The 15,810-nt window shown below is 45.2% G+C and overlaps 1 protein-coding gene across 5 annotated transcripts in view; it reads left to right on the forward strand.

Annotated features, from left to right (window-relative positions):
• Positions 1-15,810, forward strand: part of CDH22 (cadherin 22) — an 804,629-nt gene that overhangs the window by 706,882 nt on the left and 81,937 nt on the right. The gene's annotated exons all lie outside the window — the stretch shown is intronic.

Consider the following 15,810-nt stretch of genomic DNA (forward strand, 5'->3'; position numbering starts at 1 on the left):
CAGCAGGTACTGCTGGAAGTAGTAGTGCTGCAGCTCAGGCAGTTCTGATCTCTTTCCATGCAAGCTGCATAGCTTTGTCTGCCTTTCCCTGCTGTCAGCTTGTGACTGATTATCATTCACCTGTGTGGGAATCTGCATGTCTGCTCCCATTAGATGACCTCAGTATAAAGATCTGCTTCCTGCAGGACTCCTCGGGTTATCATAGCTTCAGTTTAAGCCTGTCTTGCTGTTGCTTCAGCCCCCGATCGTGTTTCTTGTTCTAAAGATACGTTGCTGGTCTTTGCATCATATATTGGTTCATTGCCAATATATATGCATACCAGCACGTTTATTATTTTCCTTGTATTCGTGTTACGTTGATACATCAGTGTCGCTGATGTATACGTACACGAACTGTTTATATCCTGTGTGCAGTTAGTCAGCTTTCCAGCACGTTTTGGTAGGTTGCGCGTATCGTGATCACCCGTGCTGAGTTAGTTACCCTGCTCCTGGTTCTGTTTGTGTATTGCGTTCATCTCTGCGAAGAGATAACGAATCCTTCTGAATCCTGTTCTGTTACCGTTTGTGGATTGCGTTCATCTCTGCAAAGAGATAACGAATCCTTCTGAATCCTGTGCTGTTACTGTTTGTGGATTGCGTTCATCTCGGCGAAGAGATAACGAATCCTTCTGAATCCTGTTCTGTTACCGTTTGTGGATTGCGTTCATCTCTGCGAAGAGATAGCGAATCCTTCTGAGTCCTGTTCCCTGTATTACTCCAGTCCTAGTCAGTGTTCCTGCTTATGTCATATATCGGTTCATTGCCGATATATACATATGTTAGTCAGACGTTACAAATAGTTTCATTGATAGCTGTAATTGTAATACGCTAGGAAAACAACTTATTGTATTTTTGTCTGTGTTACGTTCATCTATCTTGATCCTGCTATTTCCTGACTATCCTGTCCTGTCGTCGTGAGGCACGCCATCGCTGCAAACGCATTGGCTGCCTCATTCCAGTCTGTCTTGTTGTGGACGCTTGCTGTCACTAAGTAGCGGCTAGCTAGCAAGCGTTCATTCTGTCTACCTGTCCTGATCTCCTCAGTTCTGGTTTATGCGTTCAGCGCTACCTTGCGCTGAGACGTTATCGCGAAAGTATTGTTTGTGGCTGTCGGATCTGCACCGGCTCTGTGCGCCACAATCTCCTTTTGGAGTCAGTTCTCCCCTCCACTATACTAGGGATAGCCTGTTTCCTTGTGCTAGTGTGTGTACCTCCTCCACGTCAGCTCATGCGTTGCATGCTGACTGTGGAGAATACACCACCAAGCCTTACATTATGATAACCCCATTACCAATCCCCATTGTGGGGGGGATTCCCAGAAAGTATGACACTGTTAATTATGGTTCCTGTTCCTTTAAGAAATTTGAAGAACTTAACTCTTAAACAGAAAATGAGTTTTTCTCTGAATGTGCCAGGTTCCTGGCCAATCCCGATCTCCAAGTGACTCCTGTTTCAACCCAGCTAAGTTATATTTTGTTTAAAGGGGAATTGTTTCAGTGGGCATTTGATGTCCTCAATCATACCAATTTGAAAGAGAGACCACTGGAATTTCTAGCGTTTGTGATCCATAACTGGTTGCGCATAGATCCATTGCCTTTTCCTCTAAATGAACTCCTGGCAGCAGGCCAATCAGCTGCTCCTTCAATTGTTTGCAAAAATGATCAGCAAGCAGAGAGTGTTCCTGATAATTTTCCTGCAGCTTTGAATAAATCACCAAAGGCAGCAGGGTCTAAGGCCAAACGCAAACGTTATAAGAAACGTGTCCGATCTGCAGAGTCGTTATCCTTAGCGACTGAGACCTATAATGAGATTCTGCCATTAACAGATAATGAAATGCAATTGTCTTTCACGGGAGTTAAATGGACTTATGAAACTACTAATGAACTTTCATCCCTGGCTAGGGAAAATAAAGATTTCTGTTTAAAAGAATTATCTGAGTATGATTATGAGGAGATATTACAGAGTATTGAACAAATCAACTTATTTGTGAAGCAAGGGAAGTTTGCATACACTACAGTTCAACACTTGCTACAGGTATTGGAGATTCTTAAGAATAAGGAATCTGCCAATCCCCTGCTAATTAAGGCCCGGTTCACACTTGCGGTTCTCTGCCAAACGGACCGGATGACCTGACCGGATCCGGACCGGATCCGGATCGGAACCGTACGGTTCTGATCCGGATCCGGTCAGGTTGCATCAGGTGTTCATCAGGATGCGATCCAGATCCGTTTGGCAAAAGTTAGTACAAACCAAAAAAATTTGGGGTCTGGGAGGTCAGCAGAAGGGGGACCTGTGGAATCAGGCCCTCCGCTGTTTAGCACTCACCTCCACCTCCGACATGCTGCCAACATCTCCAGCTCGTTTAAAGTCACTGCTGATCCACTCCAAAATGCTTGCCCATGTGTCCCCATCCAAAATCGCCGCAACAATCCGCATAGGAAGTGGGGTAGAACATCCGGATTTTTAGCCAGTGTGTTGTGCGCTCTCCGGTTCTCATTGCTTTGTATTGGCCAGATGGTGCAGTCCGGCTCCGCCCCGGATACGGCTGCCGGAGGAGCCGGACCAAAAAATAGCGCATGTTGGGTCTTATGCCGGAGTCCGGATCCGGTCCGGACGAAACGGACGCATGTGAACGCACGCATAGGCTTTCATTGCTATGCCGTGCGTCCGTTCCGTCCGTCCCGCATGCGGTCCGGCTCCGGCACGGCGATTCCGGACGGCGCCCGCTAATGTGAACCGGGCCTAACCCAATACATGTCCCTGCCACAATCATATCTGCAAACTCTGATCAGCCTGCTAAGTATGCATGGAATCCTCCATTCGAGAGGGGACAGATGGAAGCCCTGGTCTGTGAATGGAAGAATGATTCAAGTTCATTTTGTCAATTTTACAGTGCAAAAAGTGAAATGGTATTGAATGCATGCATTAAGTCGGCCTATAACCTAATAGAGATTGGTGTGTGTAGGTATGACTTTGTGGCTCCATTGATTGATGTGTGGGAACTGATTTTGGATGATTTTTATGTGACTCCGAATTCGCAAATTTGGCGTTCTGACCCGCCTGCTTCAGCACCTTTGGCTGATTCAGCAGGTGATTCGGACCTCTTTTTGTGTGAAATTAAAGTTCCTGCAATTCCACCCTGTACCATGGATAACTCAGTGTTACTTCCCAGTAAAACAGAAGCCACTGATACTTTCTTAACCTTGCCCTGCGCAAATTTCTCAGCAGAGAATCCAGAGGTCCTGCTGACTTCTGAGTCCAGCCTAGCCAGTACTCATGACTCTTTGTTCAGTGAAACAGACATCAGAAAAATCTTGCCTGCCTCTGCAAACACTTCTGCAGAAATTACCTGTGTTAATAAAGTTCAACTCCTGTCTGATCCAGCAGATGCCAATAGATGCATTACATTATCTTCTGAGTCCCAGCAATCCTGCCTAGAAACCTCAGAACCCCAGCATCGGAATTTCCCAATTTTACAAATGAATGGTGATTTAGATGCGCAAACATTGTGTCTTGATCTTCCTGTTTCTACACCTCGCTCTAGTTTCGTGAATAGCTCAGAGCATCTGCTATGTGAACCTGAAATCGCAGAATTATTACCTTGTTCAGAAAATGTTCCAGTAAATTTGCCCTGTATCGTGAATAGCTCAGAGCATCTGCTATGTGAACCTGAAATCGCAGAATTATTACCTTGTTCAGAAAATGTTCCAGTAAATTTGCCCTGTACCATGAATTGTGCAGTAGATCTCTCCTATGAAGCTCAGGTCACAGAATCCTATTGCTGTCCAGCAGGTGCTTCCATGGTTTTGCCCTGCAATATGGACTGTTCAGTGATCCTGTCCAGTGAAGCTGGAGTCGCAGAGTCCTATGCTTCACCCAGTACTTTGGATACTTCAAACCCTCTAGCAGAAGACTCTGAGGCACTGCTTACCTCAGTGGGTGTTGCAGCAATATTCACTTGTTTAGCAGCTGTCTTAGAATTAAAGTCCACTCTAAATAAACTTGATGAATCTTTGTCTGATGAAGCAGAAGTCATTGAAATATTGTCCTCGTCAGCAAGTGTCTTAGATACCTTGCCCTGTACACAGTCTGATTTAACCAATGTTGTTGAGTCCCTCTCAAGTGTTGTAACAGCCGAGGAACTCCAGCCCTGTCCTCTGAATGATTCAGAAGTCTTGCCCTGTAACATGGATAATTCTGATTCTCTGGTCAAAATAACAGAAGTCTCAGAATTTCAGTCTGATTTAGTAAGTGTTCCTGAAAACCCGCCTGGTATCTTGGAAAATTCTGATTCTCTGGCCGGTGTGGCAGAGATTCCGGAGTTCCCTTCCTGTCCAGGGAATTCCTCAGATTTGCCTAGTCCATTGGGGGTTTCTGCAATACTGACTTGTTCTGCAGCCCCTCATGAGCTCCAATCCAGTGTATTAGATGGGTCTCTGTCCAGTCCAGAGGAAGTTGTGGAGTCCCTATCTAGCTCAGTTCATACATCAGAAGACTTGTCCTGTCTTGTTTATGCCCCTGAACCTGATTTGTTAATAACCTTGCTAGAATCAGCGACATCCAAGTCTGTTCCTGCATTCTTTAGTGAGAATCCAGTGCTTGTAAAGTCTAGTCATGATGAATTTTTGTCCAGTCCTGGTTTCGGTCCTATCTTGGCTGACCCTGAGGTTCACAGTTCCTTGACATGCCCAGAGGTTTCTCTTGTGCCAGTGTGCCCAGATGTGCTTTGTGTGCCAGAATGCCCAAGTGTGTCTAAGGTGTTAGCATACTCAGATGCTTCCTTAGGGGAGACATGTTCTGATGTTGCTAGTCTGCCTGCATGCCCAGAGATGGTTCTGGTCCCTGAAAGCCCTGATCTTGATGTTTGTCCTTGTAACCCTGACTCAGGAATTGCCATAGGTTCCATGGGGGTTCTTGATAGTTCTCCATGTGAGCCTAAAGGGCGTTCTGACCTTTTGGGATCTCTTTGGAGCTTTAAAGTGTTCTGGGAGATCTCTGAGGAAGCTTGTCCTGGTACCTTGGACTGGTTCAACAGTGGGTTTTGTGTTGGTAAAGACAGTTCCGGTGGGCATTGCAAAGGCTTTGGCATTTTTGGACGGTCCCTGGAAGGCAGTGGGTATCGCTCAGAGAGCTTCGGGGGGCTTTCTTCTGGAAATCATGGTTCTGATGGGTGTCACACTGAGACTTGAAGTACTGATGGGCATGGTTCTGTAGGTTCTGGTTCTGATGGGTCCAGTCTTGTGATGACTGATTCTGGAATTTGGTCTTGCCGGGCTGTCCCGGTCATCATGAATTATCAGTTAGGTTGTCTCCTTGGGAATGTCAGTTTTGAGAGGCGTCTGGTATCCGCCTTTAAGGGCGGGGGTACTGTAATGATCGCTGCTGCAGCAGGTACTGCTGGAAGTAGTAGTGCTGCAGCTCAGGCAGTTCTGATCTCTTTCCATGCAAGCTGCATAGCTTTGTCTGCCTTTCCCTGCTGTCAGCTTGTGACTGATTATCATTCACCTGTGTGGGAATCTGCATGTCTGCTCCCATTGGATGACCTCAGTATAAAGATCTGCTTCCTGCAGGACTCCTCGGGTTATCATAGCTTTAGTTTAAGCCTGTCTTGCTGTTGCTTCAGCCCCCGATCGTGTTTCTTGTTCTAAAGATACTTTGCTGGTCTTTGCATCATATATTGGTTCATTGCCAATATATATGCATACCAGCACGTTTATTATTTTCCTTGTATTCGTGTTACGTTGATACATCAGTGTCGCTGATGTATACGTACACGAACTGTTTATATCCTGTGTGCAGTTAGTCAGCTTTCCAGCACGTTTTGGTAGGTTGCGCGTATCGTGATCACCCGTGCTGAGTTAGTTACCCTGCTCCTGGTTCTGTTTGTGTATTGCGTTCATCTCTGCGAAGAGATAACGAATCCTTCTGAATCCTGTTCTGTTACCGTTTGTGGATTGCATTCATCTCTGCAAAGAGATAACGAATCCTTCTGAATCCTGTTCTGTTACTGTTTGTGGATTGCGTTCATCTCGGCGAAGAGATAACGAATCTTTCTAAATCCTGTTCTGTTACCGTTTGTGGATTGCGTTCATCTCTGCGGAGAGATAGCGAATCCTTCTGAGTCCTGTTCCCTGTATTACTCCAGTCCTAGTCAGTGTTCCTGCTTATGTCATATATCGGTTCATTGCCGATATATACATATGTTAGTCAGACGTTACAAATAGTTTCATTGATAGCTGTAATTGTAATACGCTAGGAAAACATACTTATTTTTGTCTGTGTTACGTTCATCTATCTTGATCCTGCTATTTCCTGACTATCCTGTCCTGTCTTTGTGAGGCACGACATCGCTGCAAACGCATTGGCTGCCTCATTCCAGTCTGTCTTGTTGTGGACGCTTGCTGTCACTAAGTAGCGGCTAGCTAGCAAGCGTTCATTCTGTCTACCTGTCCTGATCTCCTCAGTTCTCCTCAGTTCTGGTTCTGTCCTGATCTCCTCAGTTCTGGTTTATGCGCTCAGCGCTACCTTGCGCTGAGACGTTATCGCGAAAGTATTGTTAGTGGCTGTCGGATCTGCACCGGCTCTGTGCGCCACAATCTCCTTTTGGAGTCAGTCCTCCCGTCCACTATACTAGGGATAGCCTGTTTCCTTGTGCTAGTGTGTGTACCTCCTCCACGTCAGCTCATGCGTTGCATGCTGACTGTGGAGAATACACCACCAAGCCTTACACCCATTCAGTGTATATTTATTGGTTTGGGTAAAAGTTATAGCGTTTACAAACTATGGTGCAAAAAGTGAATTTTCCCATTTTCAAGCATTTATGACTTTTCTGACCCCCTGTCATGTTTCATGAGGGGCTAGAATTCCAGGATAGTATAAATACCCCCCAAATGACCCCATTTTGGAAAGAAGACATCCCAAAGTATTCACTGAGAGGCATAGTGAGTTCATAGAAGATATTATTTTTTGTCACAAGTAAGCGGAAAATGACACTTTGTGACCAAAAAAAAAAAAAAAAGTTTCCATTTCTTCTAACTTGCGACAAAAAAAATGAAATCTGCCACGGACTCACCATGCCCCTCTCTAAATACCTTGAAGGGTCTACTTTCCAAAATGGGGTCATTTGTGGGGTGTGTTTACTGTCCTGACATTTTGGGGGGTGCTAAATTGTAAGCACCCCTGTAAAGCCTAAAGGTGCTCATTGGACTTTGGACCCCTTAGCGCAGTTAGGCTGCAAAAAAGTGCCACACATGTGGTATTGCCGTATTTAGGAGAAGTAGTATAATGTGTTTTGGGGTGTATTTTTAAACATACCCATGCTGGGTGGGAGAAATATCTCTGTAAATGACAATTTGTTAATTTTTTTTACACACAATTGTCCATTTACAGAGATCTTTCTCCCATTCAGCATGGGTATGTGTAAAAATACACCCCAAAACACATTGTACTACTTCTCCTGAGTACGGCGATACCACATGTGTGGCACTTTTTTGCACCCTAACTGCGCTAAAGGGCCCAAAGTCCAATGAGTACCTTTAGGATTTCACAGGTCATTTTGAGAAATTTCGTTTCAAGACTACTCCTCGCGGTTTAGGGCCCCTAAAATGCCAGGACAGTATAGGAACCCCACAAATGACCCCATTTTAGAAAGAAGACACCCCAAGGTATTCCGTTAGTAGTACGGTGAGTTCATAGAAGATTTTATTTTTTGTCACAAGTTAGCGGAAAATGACACTTTGTGAAAAAAACCAATAAAAATCAATTTTCGCTAACTTGTGACAAAAAATAAAATCTTCTATGTACTCACCGTACTACTAACAGAATACCTTGGGGGTGTCTTCTTTCTAAAATGGAGTCATTTGTGGGGTTCCTATACTGTCCTGGCATTTTAGGGGCCCTAAACCGTGAGGAGTAGTCTTGAAACAAAATTTCTCAAAATGACCTGTGAAATCCTAAAGGTACTCATTGGACTTTGGGCCCCTTAGCGCAGTTAGGGTGCAAAAAAGTGCCACACATGTGGTATCGCCGTACTCGGGAGAAGTAGTACAATGTGTTTTGGGGTGTATTTTTACACATACCCATGCTGGGTGGGAGAAAGATCTCTGTAAATGGACAATTGTGTGTAAAAAAATCAAAAGATTGTCATTTACAGAGGTATTTCTCCCACCCAGCATGGGTATGTGTAAAAATACACCCCAAAACACATTATACTACATCTCCCGAGTACGGCGATACCACATGATTGGCACTTTTTTGCACCCTAACTGCGCTAAGGGGCCCAAAGTCCAATGAGTACCTTTAGGATTTCACAGGTCATTTTTGTTTCAAGACTACTCCTCACGGTTTAGGGCCCCTAAAATGCCAGGACAGTATAGGAACCCCACAAATGACTTCATTTTAGAAAGAAGACACCCCAAGGTATTCTGTTAGTAGTACGGTGAGTTCATAGAAGATTTTTTTTTTTTGTCACAAGTTAGCGGAAATTGATTTTTATTGTTTTTTTTCACAAAGTGTCATTTTCCGCTAACTTGTGACAAAAAATAAAATCTTCTATGAACTCACCATACTCCTAACGGAATACGTTTGGGTGTCTTCTTTCTAGAATGGGGTCATTTGTGGGGTTTCTATACTGCCCTGGCATTTTAGGGGCCCTAAACCGTGAGGAGTAGTCTTGAAACAAAAATGACCTGTGAAATCCTAAAGGTACTCATTGGACTTTTGGCCCCTTAGCGCAGTTAGGCTGCAAAAAAGTGCCAATCATGTGGTATCGCCGTACTCGGAAGATGTAGTATAATGTGTTTTGGGGTGTATTTTTACACATACCCATGCTGGGTGGGAAAAATACCTCTGTAAATGACAATTGTTTGATTTTTTTTTACACACAATTGTCCATTTACAGAGAGATTTCTCCCACCCAGCATGGGTATGTGTAAAAATACACCCCAAAACACATTATACTACTTCTCCTGAGTACGGCGATACCACATGTGTGACACTTTTTTGCAGCCTAGGTGCGCTAAGGGGCCCAACGTCCTAATCACAGGTCATTTTGAGGCATTTGTTTTCTAGACTACTCCTCACGGTTTAGGGCCCCTAAAATGCCAGGGCAGTATAGGAACCCCACAAGTGACCCCATTTTAGAAAGAAGACACCCCAAGGTATTCCGTTAGGTGTATGGCGAGTTCATAGAAGATTTTATTTTTTGTCACAAGTTAGTGAAAAATGACACTTTGTGAAAAAAAAAAAAAATCAATTTCCGCTAACTTTTGACAAAAAATAAAATCTTCTATGAACTCGTCATACACCTAACAGAATACATTGGGGTGTCTTTTTTCTAAAATGGGGTCCGTTTCTGGGGTTCCTATACCGCCCTGGCATTTTACGGGCCCAAAACCGTGAGTAGTCTGGAAACCAAATGTCTCAAAATGACTGTTCAGGGGTATAAGCATCTGCAAATTTTGATGACAGGTGGTCTATGAGGGGGCGAATTTTGTGGAACCAGTCATATGCAGGGTGGCCTTTTAGATGACAGGTTGTATTGGGCCTGATCTGATGGATAGGAGTGCTAGGGGGGTGACAGGAGGTGATTGATGGGTGTCTCAGGGGGTAGTTAGAGGGGAAAATAGATGCAATCAATGCACTGGGGAGGTGATCGGAAGGGGGTCTGAGGGGGATCTGAGGGTTTGGCCGAGTGATCAGGAGCCCACACGGGACAAGTTAGGGCCTGATCTGATGGGTAGGTGTGCTAGGGGGTGACAGGAGGTGATTGACGGGTGTCTCAAGGTGTGATTAGAGGGGGGAATAGATGCAAGCAATGCACTGGCGAGGTGATCAGGGCTGGGGCCTGAGGGCATTCTGAGGGTGTGGGCGGGTGATTGAGTGCCCTAGGGGCAGATAGGGGTCTAATCTGATAGGTAGCAGTGACAGGGGGTGATTGATGGGTAATTAGTGGGTGTTTAGGGTAGAGAACAGATATAAACACTGCCCTTGGGAGGTGATCTGACGTCGGATCTGCGGGCGAACTATTGGTGTGGGTGGGTGATTAGATTGCCCGCAAGGAGCAGGTTAGGGGCTGATTGATGAGTGGCAGTGACAGGGGGTGATTGATGGGTGGCAGTGCCAGGGGGTGATTGATGGGTGGCAGTGACAGGGGGTGATTGATGGGTGATTGATAGGTGATCAGTGGGTTATTACAGGGAAGAACAGATGTAACTAATGCACTGGCGAATTGATAAGGGGGGGTCTGAGGGCAATCTGAGCGTGTAGGCGGGTGATTGGGTGCCCGCAAGGGGCAGATTAGGGTCTGATCTGATGGATAACAGTGACAGGTGGTGATAGGGGGTGATTGATGGGTAATTAGTGGGTGTTTAGAGGAGACAATAGATGTAAACACTGCGCTTGGGTGGTGATCTGATGTCGGATCTGCGGGCGATCTATTGGTGTGGGTGGGTGATCAGATTGCCCGCAAGGGGCAGGTTAGGGGCTGATTGATGGGTGGCAGTGACAGGGGGTGATTGATGGGTGGCAGTGACAGGGGGTGATTGATGGGTGATTGACAGGTGATTGACAGGTGATCAGTGGGTTATTACAGGGAAGGACAGATGTAAATATTGCACTGGCGAATTGATAAGGGGGGGGTCTGAGGGCAATCTGAGCATGTAGGCGGGTGATTGGGTGCCCGCAAGGGGCAGATTAGGGTCTGATCTGATGGATAACAGTGACAGGTGGTGATAGGGGGTGATTGATGGGTAATTAGTGGGTGTTTAGAGGAGAGAATAGATGTAAACACTGCGTTTGGGAGGTGATCTGATGTCGGATCTGCGGGCGATCTATTGGTGTGGGTGGGTGATCAGATTGCCCGCAAGGGGCAGGTTAGGGGCTGATTGATGGGTGGCAGTGACAGGGGGTGATTGACGGGTGATTGACGGGTGATTGACGGGTGATTGACAGGTGATCAGGGGGGGATAGATGCATACAGTACACAGGGGGGGGGTCTGGGTGGGGGGGGGGTCTGGGGAGAATCTGAGGGGTGGGGGGTGATCAGGAGGGGGCAGTGGGCAGGGGGGGAGATAAAAAAAAAATAGCGTTGACAGATAGTGACAGGGAGTGATTGATGGGTGATTAGGGGGGTGATTGGGTGCAAACAGGGGTCTGGGGGGTGGGCAGGGGGGGTCTGAGGGGTGCTGTGGGCGATCTGGGGCAGGGGGGGGAGAAATCAGTGTGCTTGGTGCAGACTAGGGTGGCTGCAGCCTGCCCTGGTGGTCCCTCGGACACTGGGACCACCAGGGCAGGAGGCAGCCTGTATAATACACTTTGTAAACATTACAAAGTGTATTATACACTTTGTATGCGGCGATCGCGGGGTTAACATCCCGCCGGCGCTTCCGTATAGCCGGCGGGATGTTGCGGCGGGCGAGCGGTGACAGGCGCCGGCGGAGGATCGCGTCACGGATGACGCGATCGCTCCGCCCATGCCCTTAAATGGACCGCCGCCTCTGTGGGTGAGCCGCTCCTTAAGGGCTCCACTTCCCGGCCGCCTCTGTGCGTTAGGCGGTCGGGAAGTGGTTAAAAGGAACTTGAAGTGAAAGACTATATGGAAGCTGCCATATTTATTTCATTTTTAACAATACCAGGCACCTGGCAGTTCTGCTTATCTTTCTTGTCTGTATTTTCTAAATCACACACAAAAAACATCCAGCTAATCCAGTCAGATTTGAGTCAGAGACATCTGGTCTGCATGCTTGTTCAGGGTCTATGGTTAAAATTAGAGGCAGTGAATCAGCAGCTTGGCAATGTGCTTTGTTTAAAAGTAAATAAATGTGTCAGCCTTTACATGTCTCTCACCTCGGGTTCCCTTAAAAACTGTTTGTTTATGCAATCTTGATGCTCAACAATTGTTCTCAGATAACACTTGGAGAACCCTACAGGTAGCTATACACTGGTCGATTTGCCATCAGATTCGACCAACAGATAGATCCCTCTCTGATCGAATCTGATCAGAGAGGGATCGTATAGCTTCCTTTACTGCAAACAGATTGTGAATCGATTTCAGCCTGAAACCGATTCACCATCTGCTGAGCTGCCGCTGTCGCCCCCCGGACCCCCGCATACATTACCTGAAGCCCGGTCCCGGCATCTTCTCCTCATCGGCTCCCGGCGGGCATCTTCTCCGCATCAGCTTCCGTATCCCGGCATAACTTTGTCACTCCAGTGACAGCGGAAGTTCAAATAGAGTGCCCTCTATTTGTACTTCCGTTGTCACTGCAGTGACACAGGAAGTTATGCTGGATGCCGGGATGCTGAAGCTGATGCGGAGAAGATGCCAGCCGGGAGCCGGGAGGTGATGCGGAGAAGATGCCGGGAGCCAGCTTCAGGTAATGTATACCTGCGTCGGTCGTACGCCGCTAGCGATGCGCTCCTTACCCGCGGTGATCGACGGTAATTTTTTGCACGGCGCGATCGATGGGACTGATCTATTTCGGGCCGAAATAGATCGAAAATTAGCGTGTTGCGTGAACGATTTGACAGCAGATTCGATACCAGTGATCGAATCAGCTGTCGATCGGCGGGTAATCGGCCTAGTGTATGGCCAGCTTACCTGTTTGAAAGGAGATGATAGCTGGGAAGTCATTTCCATAGGATTAATAAACTGATGTGATTATGACCTTGTAATTTGGGTTGCTACAGTTAGGGCTCGAATCTGCTCATTTGCTAGTGATGATACACATCTATTGGCATCACAAACCATGGTAGTGTTTTGAGAGGATTGTGCCTCGAGATTTAGTTTTTACATGGAAACCAACATCAGAATTAAGTCTACCCTGGCCCCGGTGTTCCAAGTCTAACCAGCCTGGAGATGCTAGAAAGAATTAGTATTATGGACATTTTATAGGGCAATAGCAAAAGAACTTGTACAAACTGAGTTGCTGAGGTGTGGTGGCATTGACATTAACTAAGAAAAATATAACCTATTGCAGCATTTGGTAGGAGAACAGAATGGTATATGAGTGGGAAGTGGTCAAAAAAGGGCCCAAACAACAATGTAACACCTAGAAAAGGATTGTACTCCTAAATTAACTTATAAGCTCTTGAGGAAAGAAAATATTTAGCCGACTGGAATCTCTCAGTGTGAATTTTGCAAAAAGAAGAAAAAAAGTCCTGCAGAACACCAGATGTTTACTATGCACAGCATTCTTGAAAAAAGCAACATTAGCTCAGCACATTAGCTGTTTGTTGACTACAAACAAGTGCTTTACAGTATTAATTTTAGTTATTTGTAAGACACTATGGAAGACCTCAGCAGACCCTGTACACTTAGTACACTCATCAGAATGACTTTACAAAGTTCAGGATGTAAAGTACCGATACACAATGATACCTCCAGTGAATTCAAGGTGAATCGCAGGTTTAGAAAAGGTAACTCCTGATCCAGCATGCTTCGCAGTTTAATGTTGGAGAAAAAAATTAGAACATTTGGAATAAACCCAGGTGGGACATTACTAAGTAGAGCATCAAAAAAAACTGGCTTATGCAGATGATATAGACCTGTTAAGGAGGATTCCTGGTGCATTGCTTAAAAGCCTTGATTATCTGGAGGATGCTTCCCATTAGGCTGAGTTGTGCATTATGGTTGGAAAAATAAAATACATGATATCAAGACATTGCACTGATATTCAATGCAGACCTTTTGTCCTTAACCCCTTCCCGAAGGCATAACGCCGATAGGCGTTGGGAAGGTGGCAGCCCCAGGACCGCCTAATGCCGAAAGTCTTGGGGTGGGGTTTTGCAGGGGATCGCGTGTGCATCCCTGCTTAAGTGACGGAGCTCTGCTCCATCATCAGTCTACCAGTGGGGATCGCCGCTAGGAGACTGTTAGATCGCGAAACCGCCATCTATTTACCTTGTACAGTGCTGCGATCTATGACAGTGCTGTACTGGGGATAGCCGTGTCACTTGGTTGTCCCCTGGAGAGTCTCTGATCGTGATCCCCTCTCATAGGCTGATGCCTATGAGAGAGGATTGGCGTGATTGGCTGGCGGGGGAGGGAGGTGGCATGTAAAAATAAACAACAAAAGATATTATTTTATTATAATATAATATACATCTTATATATTAAAAAATGACATTTAAATTTATTTAAAAACAAAACAGCTTGCAGCAGCGATCAGAGCCCACCAACAGAAAGCTCTGTTGATGGGCAGAAAAGGAGCCAAGATTCATTTGGCTGCTTAGTTGTATGGCTCTGCAGCAAGCTTTTAAAGCTGCAGAGCACTAAAATGTAAAAAAAAAAAAAAAAGCCTAGTCACTAGGGGGGTGTAAGCCTATAGTCTTGAACTGGTTAATAATGAAGAGGTTGAAAGAGTGGATCTATCACCACTAAATGAAATGAGGTTTGCAAAGATGCAGGCAAACATAAGTTCTGATAATAGAAGCTTTCTTAGTGCACAACATATTATATGAGCACATCCTCTGTCAAGAAGTAAGAAGGTTAAATACAAAAATTGTATCCATCTACTTGTCACCTATGGCAGCAAAACCTGGGTTCTCCCAAAGAAAGATAAACAGGAGGCTGTTGGGAACGAAAAGAGTCCAGAAAACATTTGAACCTTTTCAGGAAAATGATGTATGGCAAATTCAAAGTAATGCTGAGCTTTAACACCTATATAAAGATCCCTTTGTTACTGCTGAAGGAAAGAGTGGATAGTTAAGCTGAGTTGGCCTCTTGGAGTGCAAGACTAAAGATAGGACAGTCACAAAAGTGTTTTATAAAAAAAAAAAAGCAAAGCAACTCTCTGGTCCACAAGCCTGAAGAAGGATTGATAACAGGGAAGAAGTCTTGTGTGGGAGTTGGCAAGCTTGAGATCGGGATAGTTGGCCAAATGTGGTGGAACAGGACAGGGCCCTACTAGAGCTGTGATGCTGTGTAGTAGTAGTAAGAATGCAGTTATATACGCATTACAGTTTTTTGCTTTTTTTCTATATGTTTTGTGTGATTTTCCATTCCATGCTTTCACTTGTTGTGGTGAATGTAGGAATGTATTGTGAACTGTTGGCAAAAACACATGTAAATGATTTGCACAATACATGCATAAAAATGCTTTCATTTTGCATAGTACAAGTATGAACCAAATGTATATCAAATAAAAGAAAAGATAGTAAAACATGAAGATCTATGGTGAGCTGTGTGCACTGAAGAGGTGCTTACACATCTCTAGGCATATATAAGACTTTAAGAAGCCAGCTGTGACCATTGAAAAGCATCATGTAAATAAAGACTCATATTATATAGCACTAAGAAGGCGCCCATGCTCCACACAGTCATTACAAAAGGCACTTGTTTTTTTTTAACTGACCTGAGGAAGCAGTTAATAGCCGTGAAACGCATTGTCACCTACCAATTGTGGTTGAATAAAAATTCCTTTTTACAATTTAGTGGTTTTTATCATGAGCGGTAAGCTTGCCTCTCTTTTTTATATGTATAAGATATTAGTCTATTTTTTATATATCCTGTTTTTTGGGCACCTCCTACCAGGTTATAGTACAAGAGTTATACCTTCTCAGGAGGTACATCTGCTGCGCTTAGTGCTTGCACTGATTCATAGTCCATTAAGGAGAGCAACCATCCAGTTTGTGTCAAGTCCTGGAGAAACCGAGCGGGGAGGGTACTTCCCTGTAAACTTATATGGTGGTTGCAGGGATTGCAATCCACCTTTGTAAGTATTATTCACATTTCACACACTACCAATATATAACAGACGATACTGCACCATT

Source organism: Hyperolius riggenbachi, chromosome 12 (assembly GCF_040937935.1).
Source record: "Hyperolius riggenbachi isolate aHypRig1 chromosome 12, aHypRig1.pri, whole genome shotgun sequence".
Classification (NCBI taxonomy): domain Eukaryota; kingdom Metazoa; phylum Chordata; class Amphibia; order Anura; family Hyperoliidae; genus Hyperolius; species Hyperolius riggenbachi.